At 42.1% G+C, this 22,008-nt stretch overlaps 1 protein-coding gene and 1 long non-coding RNA gene across 3 annotated transcripts in view; one reads left to right on the forward strand and one right to left on the reverse strand.

Annotated features, from left to right (window-relative positions):
* Positions 1-22,008, forward strand: part of LOC126428067 (uncharacterized) — a 259,575-nt gene that overhangs the window by 24,053 nt on the left and 213,514 nt on the right. The window lies entirely within an intron of this gene.
* On the reverse strand, positions 9,452-11,211 carry LOC126428069 (uncharacterized). Its single transcript, XR_007576766.1, has 2 exons — positions 11,154-11,211; positions 9,452-10,053 (listed from the first exon to the last, which is right to left on the reverse strand). It is a non-coding gene; the product is annotated as an uncharacterized LOC126428069 (long non-coding RNA).

Genomic DNA, 22,008 nt, shown 5'->3' on the forward strand with positions numbered 1-22,008 from the left:
TGGCAAATCCGTACTCAGATAACGATTTTGTCAAACACATTTGATCGTTTGTGGGGGCCTTAGCCGCATCATTCTGGTCTTGCACTCGACTGAAAAAACCGACCGAAAGAAAAAGTCGACTGGTAAAATATTCAGATGTGTGTGAAATCTTATGGGACTTAACTGCTAAGGTCATCAGTCCCCAAGCTTACACACTACTTAACCTAAAGTATCCCAAGGACAGACACACACACACCCATGCTCGAGGGAGGACTCGAATCTCCGCCGGGACCAGCTGCACAGTCCATGACTGCAGCGCCTGAGACCGCTCGGCTAATCCCGCGCGGCCGACTGGCAAAGTGGTGGTTAAAACCAGTAGATTGTCCCATCACGAATTGCATAATGTTTGAAGTGAAGTGCGGTGTCATGCCTTACGTAAATGGTGCCTAGGGTGTTTTGTTTGTATGTTTCAGTTCTAGTTGTTGTTTATAATATGTTGTCACCGATATTTCCTGGCAGATCTAGACTGTGGGTCAAGTCGTGACTGCAGCCTGGGACCTCCACTTTCTTCGAGCAGGTGTTGTGCTTGCTGAGCTACCCGAGCGTGACTCGCGACTTGCCTTCACAGCTTCAGTTCCGGCAGTAGCTCTTTACCCGTGTACCTTGGGTGGTGGCTCAGATTGGTACGTTTACTGTGGTAGAGTCACCAAAGTATTCCCAACAGCTTTCAGTTGTGGAGTGCGAACGGGTGCAGGTGAGACAATAATCGACTACAGAGGTGTGGCGTCGTTGGCGGGGAGAGGTAGCCTATAGGGAACGCGTTAAGTAACTGCTCGAAGTACCGGGTGATCAAAAAGTCGGTATAAATTTGAAACTTAATAAACCACGGAATAATGTAGATAGAGAGGTAAAAATTGACACACATGCTTGGAATGACACGGGGTTTCATTAGAACAAAAAAAAAAAAAAACGAAGTTCACAAAATGTCCGACAGATGGCGCTGGACAGCGAAACGTCAGTGACTGCGCATGACAATCGTGTATAAAAGGAGCTGTAATGAGAGTCTGAGAATCTGATGCGCCAGCAGTCGCAGCATGTTGACGTTACCTGAAAAGGCGCTTTTAGTGAAGCTGTATTATCAGAACGGGGAATGTGCTAGTTCAGCGTTGCGATCCTATCGCCATAGGAAGGGGATTCGAACGGACACCTGTTACCTGGCGATTTAGTGAAGCGGAGGGCATTTGCGGTGTGGGCGTTTCAAAAGATGCCGGAAGATGACGATTGGTTGAGTTACTAAAATGTAGACTTTCACGGCCGGAAATATCATGTCCAGTATAATTATTCGTTTAGAGGAGACGCAAGTACTAGCGGCCACGAGCGGGTATTACGAAAGGTTCTACAGGGAGGCAATCGAAATAGCTAAACACCCAAATAATTTCAACCGAAAGGAGGAGGGCGTGAAATGAAACGGTATATGGATGCCGGTGTTGAGGAAGATGTGTACCACCCGTTCACTACTGGGTGATGGCAACGGCGACGGACAACGGCCAATTGCACTGACGTTTCCAAAACACGTGACGTCACGCTGCGGCGCGGGAGCGCGCGGACACGGAATTTAGCGGCAGTCAGTAGCGAGCCAGCGGGTGTGTTGGACCTTCCATCGAGCTACGGACCAAAAATGGTTCAGATGGCTCTGAGCACTGTGGGACTTAACATCTGTGGTCATCAGTCCCCTAGAACTTAGAACTACTTAAACCTAACTAACTTAAGGACATCACACACATCCAAGCCCGAGGCAGGATTCGAACCTGCGACCGTAGCGGTCACGGGGTTCCAGACTGAAGCGCCTAGAACCGCACGGCCACACCGGCCGGCCAGCTACGCACCCCCTTGAAGATGTCTCCCGCAATCGGAGACGAAACGTTGGGAATCGACACAGAATTCATCAACCGACCACGGCATAACATCCCGGATAATTATAATGGACATGATTGGTTGAGTAACGTGTTGTGGACCGACGAAGCTCATTTCACGCTCCGAGGGTCTGTCAATGCCCACAAGTGCAGAATTTGGGCTACCGAAAATCCTAGAACTGTCGTGGAAACTCCATTGCAGGACGAGAAAGTCACGGTATGGGTTGGATTTACCACATCTAACATTATCGGGCTTTTTTTCTTCGAGGATATGCGTGATTCTGGTTTTGAAACTGCTACCGTGACGGGTGAGAGGTACGCCGATATGTTACAGAATCGCATCATCCCCAGCCTGGCTGATAAACACCTGATAGAACGTACGATGTTTATACAGGATGGCGCTCCACCCCATATTGCTAGACGCGTGAAAGATCTCTTGCGCGCGTCGTTTGGTGATGATCGTGTGCTCAGCCGCCACTTTCGTCATGCTTGGCCTCCCAGGTCCCCAGACCTCAGACCGTGCGATTATTGGCTTTGGGGTTACCTGCAGTCGCAAGTGTGTCGTGATCGACAGACATCTCTAGGGATGCTGAAAGACAACATCCGACGCCAATGCCTCACTATAAATCCAGACATGCTTTACAGTGCTGTTCACAACTTTATTGCCGGCCGAAGTGGCCGTGCGGTTAAAGGCGCTGCAGTCTGGAACCGCAAGACCGCTACGGTCGCAGGTTCGAATCCTGCCTCTGGCATGGATGTTTGTGATGTCCTTAGGTTAGTTAAGTTTAACTAGTTCTAAGTTCTAGGGGACTAATGACCTCAGCAGTTGAGTCCCATAGTGCTCAGAGCCATTTTTTGAACAACTTTATTCCTCGACTACAGCTATTGTTGAGGAATGATGGTGAACATATTGACCATTTCCTGTAAAGAACATCATCTTTGCTTTGTCTTATTTTGTTATGCTAATTATTGCTATTCTGATCAGATGAAGCGCCATCTGTCGGAAATTTTTTGAACTTTTGTATTTTTTTGGTTCTAATAAAACCCCATGGCATTCCAAGCATGTGTGTCAATTTGTACCTCCCTATCTACATTATTCTGTGATTTATTCAGTTTCAAATTTATACTGACTTTTTGATCACCCGGTAGATGCGCGAAGCAGCTGAGGCGAGCTCTTAGCAGCTGTAGAGCCAAAACATTATGACCACCTGCTTTGTCTGTCTGTGGAATGCAGTACATCACTGATTCTGCGTGCCAGGGTCCGACAGCTTATTGGTAGGTTTGTGGCTGTAGATGTTCATGCACAGGTCACGTGATTCGCACAAATAATGGGCTGCAGATTTGTGTGCGCGGTGGTGGTGCCTAATAGTGACAAAACACGTAGGATTTCCATCACGCGAATTTGGTCAACGAGACATTAATGTGAGCTATAATGCTCCTCAAATTACTGTTGCACGGTTCTGGCTCCGAGATGCGGACAACTATACTGCAGAAAGATAACACCGCCATTGGGGAAGACATCTAGCGTGAAGGGATGCAGGTGGTTTGCATTTGTCAGAGTGCCTTTGATTACTGCCACAGGTGCTGAGCAGATGCGGGAGAATGTCTCCCACAGCATAACGCTGGTCCTACCAGACCGCGTCCGTGGTGCGCTGCACATTCTGAGCCGCCGTTCACCTCGATGGCGGCATTTGTGGAGATGACCGTTGATCTAGTTTACCAAAAATGTGATTCACCCGAAGAGCTGACACGTTTCATCGATAGTCAGTCGAACCCCGACGGTCCCGCGGCCACTGCACATGTGCGCTACTGGCCATTCAAACTGCTACACCACGAAGATGACGTGCTACAGACGCGTCTTCACATTTGACCTCACTCGCCTCGCTTTTTTTGGTCTGGGAGAGTTGGGAGTCCTCCACTGGCTTGACGCTTGCTCGGTTTCTGGGTCATACCTGTAACACCAACTCTCATCCCCTGTAATGACTATGTTCAAGAAGTCTGGACCACGTGCAGTCTCTGTTTTCAAGTCCTGACACACATTCATGCAGATGGTTTTTTGCTCCTGTGTGATAAGGCACGGAGTAAATTTAGCAGCAATGCGTCTCATGTGCAAATCCTCACTCAAAATCCGCTGGCTCGAGCTCCAACTGATTCCTGTCTCAGCTGAAATTTGGTCGATCGTTTGGTGACGATCCTCGTTGATCTTTTGGCGGACCTTTTCAATGTTCTCCTCATTTCGCGATGTTGAAGGGCGTCCAGAATGAACTCGGTCTTCAACACACATCTCACCATGTTTAAAGCGCACAAACCACCCGTAAACCTGTGTGCGGCTCATAGCGTCGTCCTGGAAAGCTTCCTGAAGCATTTGGTGTGTCTCCATTGCGGCTTTTTTAAGCAGGAAACAAAATTTCACACACACTCTTTGTTCTTTTAAAGTTGCCACAATGACTTTGCAGAGGTAACCCGCCAACAGTGAGAGAAACACAATACCAGACTTGCACGTTCAGCTCTACACTGGCGCCGTCTGCACAGCTGTTTCACGGAGGTCTACACTAACGCCATCTAGTGTGAGAACCCTACACTACGTCTACGAGTGACAGCGAACTCGGAGTCCGGTTTCTTTTGGGTCCCCCCTCGTACATCAAGTATAATACTAACAAGTAATATCTTGGACCTCTTCCTAGATAAACTTCCCAGTACATTGACAACATTATGACTTTCCATCTCACATGAAACTGTCTTATGTCTTTCCATCTAACATTAAACTATCTTACTGGCAGATTTCAAGAGATCAATCAATAAAGAGAATCCAGAATGGAATGTATCAATATTATGACAATGATAGTTGCTACTCACCACATAGCAAAGATGCTGAGGAGCAGATAGGCACAGCAAAAAGAATATTAGAAAGTGAGCTATGGGCCAACAAGGCCTTTGTCAGAGATAGAAAACACACAACTGATAAACATATGAACGTGACTGCAGTCTCTGGCTGTGGCCTCAGGTGCAAGTGAGCTGCATTTGTGTGTGTGTGTGTGTGTGTGTGTGTGTGTGTGTGTGTGTGTGTGTGTGTGTGTGTGTGTTCTACCTCCAACAAAGTCCTTGTTAACTGAAAGCTCATTTTCTGAAAGCCTTTTGGCTGTGCCCACCTGCAACTCAGTATCTCTGCTACATGGTGAAGAGTGACTATCTTCTTCATAATATTGCTACAATCAATGAAGAGGGTGTCAGATGATTTCTGCACATCTCAGAACCAGTTTCAGAACACAAACTAAATTCAATTACTAACAAATTCACCTTCATTAACAGTTTTTCCATCATCAAATCTGTTGTAAATTGAACTATAGTAAGACACCACCTCTAAATCGTATGCTGCATCTCGACCTGAAATACGCTGCCCGATGACTGAAGTGAAGTGTCCAGAAGACGTGGCCGGATGACAGTGTAACACTAATTATTTACGTGACGGCCAGTGGTGCGTGTGTGTTAGAGTCGCGATTCTTTGTGACACACAGAATGGCCACCAGAGAGCGTTAATCTCGTTCGTGCTTCATGTTGTTATCGGCCCGGAAGGATATATAAGGGGCATAAACAGTGTCAGAAGTCGAGTAATCTCTGAGGAGGACACAGATCCTGTGAGACAGCGCTATCAGCACGTGACAAAGTTTGAAAGAAACTGCCGGCCGGCTAGTCGAGTCGTGCAGTACAGAGATTTGCCGGTCAGTCACGTGTGACAGTGGCCCGATGTCCGAGTGCGTGGGAACGTGAGGGCAGACATACTAGTCTAGTTTCTGGCCAACCACAACCAGGGTTGCCACAAGTTTCCCCAAGTGAAATTCCCTGATATTTCCCTGATTTCCACACAAGTTGTAGCATTTTTTGCTGACAAATTTTGAGGTATCGAGGGTAAGTTAAAACTTAAGTCGACAACCCGTCATTGCTGCAGTGGTACAAGAAATAATAGTGTAAACGAGGAAATATCTAAAAAAGCTTGCAAGCAGATGGCGTTTCCCAATGTGAGCAAAAATCTTAAGTACTAACATTAATATATTTTGTAATGAACTGTTTTTAGATGGAGAAAGCAAGCCACACGGTACGTGTGTCTCATTAAGACCACAATATTATTTCATTTCAATGAAATGAAACACATTCGGTGACAAAAGTACGCATTTCCTCAGAGTCGCAAGACAGATTTAAAATAGGTTCACTGACTTTGGAAATAACCTCAGAAAAAAGTAGGCCTCTCAAAAGAAGTGTATAAGAAGGGGAAGAATTGTGTAAAATCAGCACTGTAGGTGACCACCAATACAATGTCGGTTCTACTACGTTCGTTATTGTCAATTATTAGCCACTGCGTTATATCTATTATTTTACAGGTATTTCGAGAAATACACGAGTAAGTGGCATACAAACTACCAGCGACTGACACAATTTTCTTCTTCTCATTGTCCGTACTTTCTAATATGTTACCTACTTTTGAAGTGCCAAAATGTACTAGAATAAATAAAACGTCTATAAAACGCGACACTGTACAACGTGCTTGAGGTGAGACAGTTGCAGTTCCTGAAATCCGTCGCCCGTGTCCTCTGGCCCGTCGAGGAGCACCGCAGTCCCGGTCCACGGATAAACCGTCAAAATTCGCTGCGTTAAACCACGCACAGGAGTTGACCGGCCTGCGGGCGGGTCGGTGGGTGTAGATCTGACGAGCTGGGCTCGCACACCAGGGGGGACCGAGCGGCTTCAGGTCGGCGAGCCTCACCCGTTACAGGTACCCGCACAAATCCAGCTATTCACGAGCCGCAGACAGCGTGTCGACGAAATGAGACTGCGGCGATCGGTCCGCACGACAGGTAATTTGTTCGATTACTCTGAGAATCGATAATGATGAGGATAGGTAGCAACTCACTATAAAGATGATTGCCGAGGCACCGACAGGACGTATAAAAGACAATTGTCCTCTCACAACTAAATTTTCAGCCGTAGCTTTTGTCAGAAAACAAGAGCGCGCACACACACATACACACACGCATTCAAACAATCACACAGAGACAACAAGTGCACACATGTTGTTGTTGTGGTCTTCAGTCGTGAGACTGGTTAGATGCAGCTCTCCATGCTACTCTATCCTGTGCAAGCTTCTTCATCTTCCAGTACCTACTGCAACCTACATCCTTCTGAATCTGCTTAGTGTATTCATCTCTTGGTCTCCCTCTACGATTTTTACCCTCCACGCTGCCCTCCAATGCTAAATTTGTGATCCCTTGATGCCTCAGAACATGTCCTACCAACCGGTCCCTTCTTCTTGTCAAGTTGTGCCACATGCTCCTCTTCTCCCCAATCCTATTCAATACCTCCTCATTGGTTATGTGATCTACCCATCTAATCTTCAGCATCCTTCTCTAGCACCACATTTGAAAAGCTTCTATTCTCTTTTTGTCTAAACTACTTATCGTCCACATTTCACTTCCATACATGGCTACAATCCATACGAATACTTTCAGAAATGACTTCCTGACAAATCTATACTCGATGTTAACAAATTTCTCTGCTTCAGAAACGCTTACATTGCCATTGTCAGACTACATTTTATATCCTCTCTACTTCTACTATCATTAGTTATTCTGCTCCCCAAATAGCAAAACTCATTTACTACTTTAAGTGTCTCATTTTCTAATCTAATTCCCTCAGCATCACCCGACTTAATTCGACTACATTGCATTATCCTCGTTTTGCTTTGGTTGATGTTCTTCTTATACCCTCCTTTCAAGACACTGTCCATTCTGTTCAACTGCTCTTCCAAGTCCTTTGCTGTCTCTGGCAGAATTACAATGTCATCAGGGAACCTCAAATTTTTTATTTCTTCTCCATGGATTTTAATACCTACTCTGAACTTTTCTTTTGTTTCCTTTACTGCTTGCTCAATATACAGATTGAATAACATCGGGGAGAGGCTACAATCCTGTCTCACTCCCTTCCCAACCACTGCTTCTCTTTCATGCCCCTCGACTCTTATAACTGCCATCTGGTTTCTGTACAAATTGTAAATACTCTTTCGCTCCCTGTATTTTACCCCTGCCACCTGCTGAATTCGAAAGAGAGTATTGCAGTCAATATTGTTAAAAGCTTTCTCTAAGTCTACAAATGCTAGAAACGTAGGTTTGCCTTTTCTTAATCTTTCTTCTAAGGATAAGCCGTAGGGTCAGTATTGCCTCATGTGTTCCAGTATCCAAACTGATCTTTTACGAGGTCGGCTTCTACCAGTTTTTGCATTCGTCTGTAAAGAATTTGTGTTAGTATTTTGCAGCTGTGACTTATTAATTCGGTAATTTTCACATCTGTCAACACCTGCTTTCTTTGGGATTGGAATTATTATATTCTTCTTGAAGTCTGAGGGAATTTCGCCTGTCTCATACATCTTGCTCACCAGATGGTAGAGTTTTGTCAGGACTGGCTCTCCCAAGGCTGTCAGTAGTTCTAATGGAATGTTGCCTACTCCCGGGGCCTTGTTTCGACACATGGCCACTGTCTAAGGCCACTGCGTCTACAGTCTCTGAGAATCAGATCCGAACAAACCACTCCTCACGCCTCCTGTCGGGAGCTCCTAGGCTGGCGACAAAAAGTAGTGGCAGCACTGACTGCGAGCTGAGGGGAGTGGTAGGAAGGGGAGGGGGGGAGTGGGGAAGAAGTGCACACACACACTCAGCCACATCCGGCCATCGACGATGCGTGACACCTGAGCAAACAAACCATTTCATCTACTGAGACGAAAACGAGATTTTTCCAGTGTTTTTTTTGTTCAGATTCCCCTGATGTGTTTGGAATTTCCCCGATTTCCAGAACCTGTGGCAAATCTGACATCTGACTGCCACAAGTTAGGATGACCCTGTGCACCGAGCACGAGCACACGTGACCCCTCCTCCGCTGCATCTGCCGCCTGGGACACTGGGGAACTGCTCTCCCGTGTACGGGATGCCGTTACACAAATTACAACGGTTGTACATAGAAGAAAATAATTTAACATTACTCTTTAGTGACATAGTCCAAACATGCAGCTGAAGAAAATAATCTTGTCTTTAATCCATCCTAAATTACAAACAGACAAGATATAATACTGATATTACGCAGCTGTGGTTATACAAAGTAAATTTTACTTTAAAGGTCTATAGTTCACCAGATAATGCTTCACATATTTTATGTAAGTTAAATAATCTTACACCACATTTACACTGAAATAATCCTTTATTTGTTCCTTCTTGCAACATTAATATTTTTCACCTCTGGAAACAGAAATACTCTTTAGATGCACTACTTTAAAATCTTTGATCCAACCAATTTCACTTTACCACTTACTTATCTTCATACCCGACAGTGACTTATCAGCCAAAAACTGGTTTGTGTAACAAATAATAAATGCTGTACAGTATTACACTAGTGATGTGTGGTTCATTCGTAAAAGAGTCTGTCGTGTATTTTAATCACAAAGTGGTTCCTCCAAATGAAATTTAATATTTAAAAAAGGTATCTAGCAGTATCCTGATAAATATAATTAACAATTAAAATAACAAGGTAGCAGTCCTCATTTATTATTGTTTCACAGGTTTATAAAAACAAAGAAGTTTTTAAATTCGACTTACTGCAAAAAAACATTGTCAGTGCTATTTATGAATTGCTACCTGATCTGTGTAGCCATTTTATCATTTAAAAAATTTGTTTCATTGTGAATCCATTGTTGTTACAACAAGAATCAAACATTATTGCAGATTATTACAGCAGGTATTCAAACAACATTACTGTTTCTTCTACACATTTCTAAAATTATTTGTTATATTCCTTCAAAACAGTTTCCGCTTATGTTGACAAGTACTGAGAATTGTACTTTCCTATAAATTTCACATCATTTTTTTACATACAGATATAGTGCTCTCACCCTCTCTCACTGTCACTGCCGCCGACGCTACTATCGCTGTCGCCGTCTTCGTCACTCTCCGAACGGCCGTCCACCGCTTCGTCTGCTTCGCCGGGCCCTACGTCCTCGAGTGCCTCGAAGTAGAAAGGCTGCAGCTCAGCGTGGACCGTGCCGCGGATTACGAGATTGGGCATCTGCTCGGTCAGCCCGTCTGTGGCTCTGGGGTCACCTCGGCACCCTTCGACACTCAGCTCCCTGTGACAGGAACGGGAGCACGGCTGTTACTGTGACAAACTGAGATCCTTCTGTACTGTGAATGTTTGTACAACAGTATTAAGTATATCTCCACTTCTTAAAACCTCATCAAGTTTTGACACTGCCTTTTTACCAAGCAGCAAGCGTCTCCACAATAGAGAGAGATGCTCGCTGCTTGATAAAAAGTAAGACCTTGACGAGGTTTTAAGGTGTAGAGATATAATTTTAGCAACAAAGATCCATATTGTAAGGGCTACAGTCTTTCCAGTTGTTATATACAGATGTGAGACCTGGACCATTACAAATGTGGAACGAATGGCGAAGAATAAACTGCTTTGAGTTGTGGTGTTGGAGGAAACTCCTTAGAGCCCCGTGGACTTCAAAGAGAATGAATAGGTTAACATTAGAGCAAATAAAACCAGAGCACTCCCTGGAAGGTCTGATGCTAAAACAAAACCTGACCTACTTTGGAGACATCATGAGAAGATATGTTTCACTGCAAAAAACTCTAATGGTGAGGAAAGGCACCAGAAGAAGAGGACATCAGAAGGTGAAATGAATCAATCGCATCACAGAAGTAATCTGCTCCAACCTGGAAAGCCTACAGGTGAAAGTGCAAGACAAAAGAAATTGGCATGCTTTGGTTCATGTGATCACAGAGAATTGGAACTGTCTAGACAAATAGAAATAGAAAGAGAGAGAGAGAGAGAGAGAGAGAGAGATATTGTTACAAAATTCTAATAACGTACATGAAAATTCATATTTACTCAGAGAAAAAAAAAATCTTTAGGTAAGTGAAAAAGGAGGTGTGGCAGGAGCGACTGTGCACGGAGAGGGGGAGGGGGGCGTGCCAGCATGGTGGGATGGGTAGGGACAGTGGTGGCGTAGGAGAGAAATTGGGGAAATTGATGGCATGGTGGGGGGGGATAGAGAGGTGCGGCAGCAATGATTTGCAAAGATATAAAGCTACTGGAATTTGTTGTTCTTAATTTCACAATCCTTGGATTGTATAAATAACATGGGGAAAGTACTCAATTCTATGAATTTTGGAGAACGTTCTCAAGTTCACACAAATAAATCAAAGTGAGTATGTACTTCACCTGAGTGTGTTCTCAGCTTGAGTAAATGAGTGGGTAACCTTGCTCAACATGAAGAACACTCTCCGATTTCATACGAATAAACAGTGAAGTTTCTCACGAGCAGAGAAAATTCTCCCCTTTTTGATATGAGCTCTGTAACATAAATCAGGCTGATTAAATTCTGCAGACATTAAGTCTTACCAAGTTTTTTTAGTAAATTTAATAAATCTATGTTGCTCAGAAGGAAAAAGAAAGATATACGTGGCCTGAAGACATATTGAGTAGAGTAACTGTGTAAGTTTATATGGGTTTAACAGTAAAAACATTATTAGGGTGGTGAACTTATTTCCCAAATATCATGAAGAAAAAATGAAAACATTTTTGTGCTATTTACGAGACCCAAGTTTTCCCGGCTGGTGTATGGGAAGACCAGGTACAAGCCAGACAAATATGTCACTGACCTTTTCAGATGTTCATCATATTTTCGCACAGCACAGATGTTCCATTTTGCTATGCTAGAAATAAGTAGGCAAATCATAAAAATTAAAAACAGGTTTATTACAAACCTAGTGAACTGTTTCTCATAACAAAACCACAAGATGACCACTTAAGTACTTGACGTGCCAACAGAATATTATGTGCCATTTAATCGAGATTACCACATGTCAGAACACACTCGTTTTACAATCCGGAGTAGACGATAATGTGACGTATTGTTAAAATTTCATTCGCATAATGCGTTCACCTAACATCAATAAAAAAAAAGTTCCCTGCATGTCGAAAATTTGTCAAGATTATCAGAAAATGTATTTTCATAAACCATCCGTAATCTTCTTAATAATCTGTTGCCGCACAAAAAAGTGAAAACAAAATGAAATTTTATGCATCTCTTCCCAAACACAGTGATGCTACAGTTCCATATTTGTACACTGAATAGTTTGCATATTTCAGCAAGCTGAACGAAATGCAAGATAAAGAGTACGTTCCGTGCCCGGTGCAGACAACACAATGCGGAGAACAGATTCGAGCAGGTGGTGAGATAGTGAGAATGAACTCCCTCATCAGAAAATATCCTCTGAACATTTTGTTCATACGATATAAAGAACTTCCTCAGAGCACGTTCTTTCACTCAGAAAATCTTCTCCAAAGAATGTTCTCTTTTTTATCTGTACGACCTCTTTAGTGTTTGCACCCTTATTCACTTCCTACAAAGCCAACAACTTCTCCTCTCCACTCCAGAATCACCTGTTCTAAGCATCCTCAAGACTTTCTTCCTCTCCTCCATTACAGATAACTCAGTAGGCTTCAGTCCACACTGTCATCGACAGCCCGATTGCACCACACGGGCCACACCTCCAAAAGACCATCGGAATCGGTCCTTCACACTGTGTACGGTAAGAAGATTGGTGATGGGGAATGTGGAACAGGTAAAACGAAGCAGATGCCCTCCCCAGAGCCCAACACTGACTTCTCGGTGGTTTTGTCCGGGCCAGGCAAGTCGCAGGAGGGACCATCAGAGGAAGAAATACTTGAAGGAACTGCAAAAGAAATCAGCAGAACTACAGCATCGGCACACTTCAGGGAAGCAATGACACAAGAGTTTTAAGACTGTACGTATAACACCGTATCAATGTAAGATGGCTTCAGCTACTAATTCAGATGTTAAAGGCATCAGTGCGAAGGATGTTCTTGTATTAGTAAATAAGTCATTTAGTGGAGCTCCAAACTTAGGGATTTCACAGACAATGTGAATGCAGGATTTCAAGTAGTCCAATCAGATGACAAGTCATTGCTACTTCACAATATAAGTCTAAAATTATGGCAAAAGCTACAGCAAAATTAACTGTCCGTGATAATTATAACTAGAATCGAGTGAATATAATCGGGGAAGAAAATTATACAGATAAGTGCAGCATAGGCTATTATGCTTGTAGGCCTGTCAGGGCAGACAACTCACAGGGGAAGCAATTGCATCATCGGTTAATCGGATAGATGAAGTTTAAAAATCATTCGGAGAGGCCGTCACCAGTGACACGGGCAGCACAACCGTGAGGTGCATCGAGACTGGTGCGGACACTGGGACAGGATCGCTCCGTGCAGGGCCTGGCGAGTGACAGGATTCGGGCAGCTGTACGAAGGCACGCCGATTAAATTAGGTTAGGCACCACAGCAGAAGAGGTGTTGTGAGAGGAAAGTGCCCTACTCTCCGTGAAAGAAAAAGGATCTATTCCTGAGAGTGGAGGAAGTCTAAACTCTAAGTAACAGAGGGAAGATGATGACACTGAGTGCAGATGGGTCACACGGCTAGAGACTGTGGAAAGTCAAAGAGGAACACGAGGGTAGACGGTGAAGGCAGAAGAAGCAAAAGGCTCTCAGAAATATTGTTACCACTGTGACAAACCAGGTCACACAAATGCAGACGTAAAAAGATAACCATTTGTGAAAAATGTAAAAGGCTAGACCCCAATTCAATGAGAAATTAGGGGCTGTGCCCACAAGTGAAATGGAAAACTAAGAGTGTGTTACATGAGGAATACACATCTTACTGTGACAAAATGCCCAAATGTTAAGAGTCACAGATTTTGAAGCAAGAAACAAAATTGCAGTGGAATATTGCTACAAATTAGGAAGTCAGTTACAGTTACCAATAGATATCAGGGCACATATGATGTCGGTTTGATAAGTCGTGTAAAAGAAGCGAGAAAAATGTTTGTTTCGTAAATAACTCAACTTATTTCTCAACATATTCTGCTTGGAAGGATATAAACTTGGTCCAGGGATCCACCAACTTTTTCATCCCACTGCAAAATACTTGTTGATTGCAACTACCACTTCCTCATTTGATGAAAATTTCTTCCCAGCAAGCCAAAGTGTCAAGTAAGGGAACAAGGTGAAGTCACTTGGGACTAAGTATGGTGAATAGGGTGGATGAGGAACCAATTCAAAGTAGAATTCATGCATTTTCACCATTGTTATCGCTGATGGGTGGGATGGTGCATTATCCTGGTGAAAGGACCCTTTTTTGTGGTTAAACTTGGGTCTTTTCTCCACCAACACAAGTTTCAGATGATGCAACAATGAAGCATAAACAGGTCCAGCTACGGCTGTGCCTTTTTCCAAGTAATCCTTGGGAATCCCAAGAAACAGTGACCGTCACCTCACCATCTGACAAAATGGTCTTTGCATTCTTCAGTGGACTGTTACCAGCCTTTTGTCAACTGTTTTGTCTGCCATTTCGACTCTGGTGTGTAATGATGGATCCAGCTTTCATCAATAATCGCAAATCAGGAAAAGTAGATGGCAAAAAGGATCTATGAATACGACGGTAAGCTCCACATGACAGACATAAGATGAAAAAGTGTAAATCACAGAATGGTGAAGGAAAAAGTTAAAAATGCAAATCAAAGGCAAGTTGTGAGACGACATGTTATGAGTTACCTATAAGGCAAACTAGTGGGGCATCAGAAACTGATGTGAAAGTAGCTCATAGCAAAGAAAAACATAAGAACGTGTGTAGAAACAGGGTTGAATCCCAGTAATGAAAAAAAAAAAAAAAGATTATTCCCAAACAAGAAGAAATGCCAAGTGTGCATACAGCCAAATTTATGGTACTATTAGAGCAAGGGAAATATATTTTCAGTGTACTAATTACAAGTGAGGCGAAGTGGAATCTGAGTACAGTGAAAGTTTTAGGTGAACTGATAAGACAAAGTGACACCAACATGAGCCACACAGGGAGCAATTAACGGCATGAGCACAAAAGGAAATCTCACTGCACAAGTTAGAGAAATGATCTGAATGGTCAGTTGGATAAAGAAGACTGATATGAATTGTATGACATATGGTGAGGTATTTTATCTAAAAGGTGACAATTTGGCATTCACATAAATGGTAAGGCATGCATTCCCTATATTGCCAAAAAAACAAAGGAAAGGTACATCCCTACAGAATACTGGAAGCACAAAAGGTGGTATTACAGGAGCAAATTGAGAAAATGGTTAATGGGGATATAATTGTTCAGAGAACCTGAAAAGTACCCACGGACACCTGTGGGATAGGGAAATATAGAATGAAATCTCAGTGGGGGAAGCCTTCTCCATCCCCAACATAAGTGAGATACTGGACAAACTGGGGAAAGCCAAGTATTTCTCCACTATTTTAATAGATTCAGCAGATAGAGGAAAACACAGCATTCACTGCAAGGATGCCAATGGGGCAAAGAATGCATCAAGTATATTTCAAAGACTAGTGAATGTTGCTTTGGCAAGATTGCATGGGACAAAGTGTTTCAATGTACTCGGATGACGTAACTTGCTAAGGTAGTTCAGTAAAGGAATGTGATGAGAAGTTGCGGGAAAATACTGGATGGTTTAAGGGCACCTAGGTTAAAGTTACACCAGATTGTGTGAATTTCTGAGAAAGAGGTAATATTCTTAGGACACAAAATAACAAAGAAAGATGTGGAGCCAGGTGAGCATAATGTGAAGAGGTGGAGAACAGTTCTGAAATCCATGACAGGATTTAAAGGATATTTAGGGGTGGCTGAATATTAAAACTGTGAATCCATTGTATAATCGCTGAACTGGGAGATCTGCCACAAGCAGCATTTGAGGAACTGAGAGATTAGTAAATCCTCCCATACTGAGCTACCCTGATTTCAAGAAACCATAACACTGGTGCTGCAGATACCAGCGCAGAACTGTTCGGAGCAGTTCTGTCACGAAGGGAGATAGATTCAGATTTGCCAGTCAACTGTGCCCCATGGTTGTTGGATAAGGCTGAAACTAAGGTAGAGTGCTTAGCAATTGTATGGCCACAAAACAGTGCAGACCACACATTTAGGAAGATTTTCCCATAGTAACAGATCACGAGCCACTGACACGGACTTTTGGTGTCGAAGGTCTGTTGCCGAGATTACTGAAATGGTGGTTGGAACTAGAGGAATATTTTTTTTACACTGTGTATAAACCCAGAAATCTTAATGCAAATGCTGATACATCAGTGGTGGCCAGTGGTATCTGAAGCTGGGTGTTGCACCAAAGTTTCAATGTTACATTTTTATACGAGATGGTTACAAGGAAGAAAATTCTTTTATCGGTGCCTCGCTTCCCGACATTTGTTACGATTTAAACATCCTGACAATTCGTGCTGTATGAATGCCAGAAAATTCAATTTTTTAAATCCAAGTTATGATTCTGAAAAAAGTGAGAAATATATCGGACAGAAAAATATCTGTAGCAAAGAGCATGCTATGATTTATCAACTATCTAGAAAAACTGTTGAATGAGCTACATTCCTAGTAGAACTGAAACACACTCATCATTTAACGAACTTGTCTTACTTGTATTGAAACTTTGCCATTCCATTTTTCACTGACAAACTCTTCAGTCACACACCAATTGCAGTCTGTAATCTGCATCGCGAGACCTCTTTCGGCGGAAAGCATCGCCGAGGCCGTCAACCTTTCCTCACTCGGAGTTATGTAAGAATAATTTTATTATTTTCAAAGTTGAAAAGCAGCCTTTCGGTTCGACCGATGTCAAGGGAATTGTGAGAATTACCTTCAACAGTTTAGACTACTTAGTGAACATCTTCCCTGGGTTGTTAGTTCTCAGACTCAACTAGACTAACTGCACCAGATAATGATCTACATTCTGGTGCTAGGTAGATAAAAGATAGTTAACAATATAGTTTCAGCTTATCCAAAAATGATGACAATGAACACATTTCCTTTAAGGTATCTTCAGGATATCTTAAAAAGATACAAGGGGAACTTTACATGAAAAAACAATGAAGCAGCTACAAGATGATGTGAAAAAATACAATGATCTATAACATCAATCACGTTGCACACCACCTTTGCCTTTCTTTTCTACTCACATCAGGCTATTCCAACTTCATTCTCTTCACTGATAAATCAGTAGATTCATTAGTAATCAACAGATTCAATGCCACTAGTGATACCAATTACTTCTCAAATTTATTTTAAATGTCGAAATGATCTTATGGGCCAGCACGCATTGATTCTTCGTACCGTAACTGACCAAACAGAACTCTGGCAAATGGCATAACTTAACTAGAAAATTCCAACCAATAACTGAAACGGGTACCGTGTGGCCCCCGCTACATAAGTTCTGAGGGTGCTCGCATTGGACAAATGAAACATGTAAAATAAATAAAAAATTACATGCAACTTGTGCCGGCTCTACAATTTTAATTTATAACAGTTGCTGTTACCCTGCAGGCAAATGTCTGTGCTCACTGATAATTTAAGATATGATTGAAACGAACATTTTTATGACGAAGAGCCTGGCAAATTGTAGTTTCACTTCTTATAGAATCACCTTCCAATATGTGATTTATACATTGTTGGAGTAATGAACTGCGTTTACAAATTGAGATTGAAAAATTCACTGGACAAGATCGAGGGAAATGCTTTCTCACTAAGTCACCGAGGATAGTGGTCCACTGCGCACTCTATGAAAAGAATGGACATATTCTCTGAAAACTCTAAATAAATAAATAAATCCTACTGCAATTGATTTATGCCGCTTTGCTCATTATAAGATTAACTTCATCAGCATAGCAATGTACACATTCTGCATTAGGACAATTTTTACACAACAGTTTGTACCCCACCCGAGGAAACAGCCATAACAGATGCCTCATCACAGGTCTGTGCAAGTAATTTTTGGTGAGTCTGATTTACTTTTTGCCTATTCAATTCTTCTAGCAAAGTCGCAGTGAACATCTGTGCACTGTGTTCACAAGGAGTTTCCTATCTAGGAAACTCTAGAACCTCTGGGTCTCAATACATAACAGTATACAACAGCCATCTGAAATATGTTTGATCTGTTTGTTTCATCTGCTATAACAGCTAAAAATTATGATTCCTTATTTGCTTTGAAATTTCTTCTTGGTATACATCCAACATAATTTGGAAAAGTTCACTTTGAATAGTTTTGAAGGTTCCTTTGAAAACAGTTGCCTTACCCAAATTATCTTTCAGTGCTGGATTCAATCCAGAAGTAAAATTAGTCAGGGTTTGATAACAATTCAGTTTTATCATGATCCCTTAAGGCCAATTCGAAGGAACCACAGAAATATATTTAGCCCAGACCTATTACACCCAACTTCTTCTACTACGCAAACTGACGGTGGAGGGAGGAGAAATAAACATACGGGGATGGTACTAAGATATCAGTCGTATCAGGACTTTGTGCAAAATAAGTTGCGACGAGGGATAATGTGCTCGCAACTGGGACTCAAACCTGGGATCTCCCGCTTAATGCCTGATGTGAGTAGAAAAGAAAGGCAAAGGTGGTGTGCAACGTGATTGATGTTATAGATCATTGTATTTTTTCACATCATCTTGTAGCTGCTTCATTGTTTTTTCGTGTAAAGTTCCCCTTGTATCTTTTTAAGATATCCTGAAGATACCTTAAAGGAAATGTGTTCATTGTCATCATTTTTGGATAAGCTGAAACTATATTGTTAACTATCTTTTATCTACCTAGCACCAGAATGTAGATCATTATCTGGTGCAGTTAGTCTAGTTGAGTCTGAGAACTAACAACCCAGGGAAGATGTTCACTAAGTAGTCTAAACTGTTGAAGGTAATTCTCACAATTCCCTTGACATCGGTCGAACCGAAAGGCTGCTTTTCAACTTTGAAAATAATAAAATTATTCTTACATAACTCCGAGTGAGGAAAGGTTGACGGCCTCGGCGATGCTTTCCGCCGAAAGAGGTCTCGCGATGCAGATTACAGACTGCAATTGGTGTGTGATTGAAGAGTTTGTCAGTGAAAAATGGAATGGCAAAGTTTCAATACAAGTAAGACAAGTTCGTTAAATGATGAGTGTGTTTCAGTTCTACTAGGAATGTAGCTCATTCAACAGTTTTTCTAGATAGTTGATAAATCATAGCATGCTCTTTGCTACAGATATTTTTCTGTCCGATATATTTCTCACTTTTTTCAGAATCATAACTTGGATTTAAAAAATTGAATTTTCTGGCATTCATACAGCACGAATTGTCAGGATGTTTAAATCGTAACAAATGTCGGGAAGCGAGGCACCGATAAAAGAATTTTCTTCCTTGTAACCATCTCGTATAAAAATGTAACATTGAAACTTTGGTGCAACACCCAGCTTCAGATACCACTGGCCACCACTGATGTATCAGCATTTGCATTAAGATTTCTGGGTTTATACACAGTGTAAAAAAAATATTCCTCTAGTTCCAACCACCATTTCAGTAATCTCGGCAACAGACCTTCGACACCAAAAGTCCGTGTCAGTGGCTCGTGATCTGTTACTATGGGAAAATCTTCCTAAATGTGTGGTCTGCACTGTTTTGTGGCCATACAATTGCTAAGCACTCTACCTTAGTTTCAGCCTTATCCAACAACCATGGGGCACAGTTGACTGGCAAATCTGAATCTATCTCCCTTCGTGACAGAACTGCTCCGAACAGTTCTGTGCTGGTATCTGCAGCACCAGTGTTATGGTTTCTTGGAATCAGGGTAGCTCAGTATGGGAGGATTTACTAATCTCTCAGTTCCTCAAATGCTGCTTGTGGCAGATCTCCCAGTTCAGCGATTATACAATGGATTCACAGTTTTAATATTCAGCCACCCCTAAATATCCTTTAAATCCTGTCATGGATTTCAGAACTGTTCTCCACCTCTTCACATTATGCTCACCTGGCTCCACATCTTTCTTTGTTATTTTGTGTCCTAAGAATATTACCTCTTTCTCAGAAATTCACACAATCTGGTGTAACTTTAACCTAGGTGCCCTTAAACCATCCAGTATTTTCCCGCAACTTCTCATCACATTCCTTTACTGAACTACCTTAGCAAGTTACGTCATCCGAGTACATTGAAACACTTTGTCCCATGCAATCTTGCCAAAGCAACATTCACTAGTCTTTGAAATATACTTGATGCATTCTTTGCCCCATTGGCATCCTTGCAGTGAATGCTGTGTTTTCCTCTATCTGCTGAATCTATTAAAATAGTGGAGAAATACTTGGCTTTCCCCAGTTTGTCCAGTATCTCACTTATGTTGGGGATGGGGAAGGCTTCCCCCACTGAGATTTCATTCTATATTTCCCTATCCCACAGGTGTCCGTGGGTACTTTTCAGGTTCTCTGAACAATTATATCCCCATTAACCATTTTCTCAATTTGCTCCTGTAATACCACCTTTTGTGCTTCCAGTATTCTGTAGGGATGTACCTTTCCTTTGTTTTTTTGGCAATATAGGGAATGCATGCCTTACCATTTATGTGAATGCCAAATTGTCACCTTTTAGATAAAATACCTCACCATATGTCATACAATTCATATCAGTCTTCTTTATCCAACTGACCATTCAGATCATTTCTCTAACTTGTGCAGTGAGATTTCCTTTTGTGCTCATGCCGTTAATTGCTCCCTGTGTGGCTCATGTTGGTGTCACTTTGTCTTATCAGTTCACCTAAAACTTTCACTGTACTCAGATTCCACTTCGCCTCACTTGTAATTAGTACACTGAAAATATATTTCCCTTGCTCTAATAGTACCATAAATTTGGCTGTATGCACACTTGGCATTTCTTCTTGTTTGGGAATAATCTTTTTTTTTTTTTTTCATTACTGGGATTCAACCCTGTTTCTACACACGTTCTTATGTTTTTCTTTGCTATGAGCTACTTTCACATCAGTTTCTGATGCCCCACTAGTTTGCCTTATAGGTAACTCATAACATGTCGTCTCACAACTTGCCTTTGATTTGCATTTTTAACTTTTTCCTTCACCATTCTGTGATTTACACTTTTTCATCTTATGTCTGTCATGTGGAGCTTACCGTCGTATTCATAGATCCTTTTTGCCATCTACTTTTCCTGATTTGCGATTATTGATGAAAGCTGGATCCATCATTACACACCAGAGTCGAAATGGCAGACAAAACAGTTGACAAAAGGCTGGTAACAGTCCACTGAAGAATGCAAAGACCATTTTGTCAGATGGTGAGGTGACGGTCACTGTTTCTTGGGATTCCCAAGGATTACTTGGAAAAAGGCACAGCCGTAGCTGGACCTGTTTATGCTTCATTGTTGCATCATCTGAAACTTGTGTTGGTGGAGAAAAGACCCAAGTTTAACCACAAAAAAGGGTCCTTTCACCAGGATAATGCACCATCCCACCCATCAGCGATAACAATGGTGAAAATGCATGAATTCTACTTTGAATTGGTTCCTCATCCACCCTATTCACCATACTTAGTCCCAAGTGACTTCACCTTGTTCCCTTACTTGACACTTTGGCTTGCTGGGAAGAAATTTTCATCAAATGAGGAAGTGGTAGTTGCAATCAACAAGTATTTTGCAGTGGGATGAAAAAGTTGGTGGATCCCTGGACCAAGTTTATATCCTTCCAAGCAGAATATGTTGAGAAATAAGTTGAGTTATTTACGAAACAAACATTTTTCTCGCTTCTTTTACACGACTTATCAAACCGACATCATATGTGCCCTGATATCTATTGGTAACTGTAACTGACTTCCTAATTTGTAGCAATATTCCACTGCAATTTTGTTTCTTGCTTCAAAATCTGTGACTCTTAACATTTGGGCATTTTGTCACAGTAAGATGTGTATTCCTCATGTAACACACTCTTAGTTTTCCATTTCACTTGTGGGCACAGCCCCTAATTTCTCATTGAATTGGGGTCTAGCCTTTTACATTTTTCACAAATGGTTATCTTTTTACGTCTGCATTTGTGTGACCTGGTTTGTCACAGTGGTAACAATATTTCTGAGAGCCTTTTGCTTCTTCTGCCTTCACCGTCTACCCTCGTGTTCCTCTTTGACTTTCCACAGTCTCTAGCCG

This window comes from Schistocerca serialis, chromosome 12, assembly GCF_023864345.2.
Source record: "Schistocerca serialis cubense isolate TAMUIC-IGC-003099 chromosome 12, iqSchSeri2.2, whole genome shotgun sequence".
Lineage (NCBI taxonomy): Eukaryota > Metazoa > Arthropoda > Insecta > Orthoptera > Acrididae > Schistocerca > Schistocerca serialis.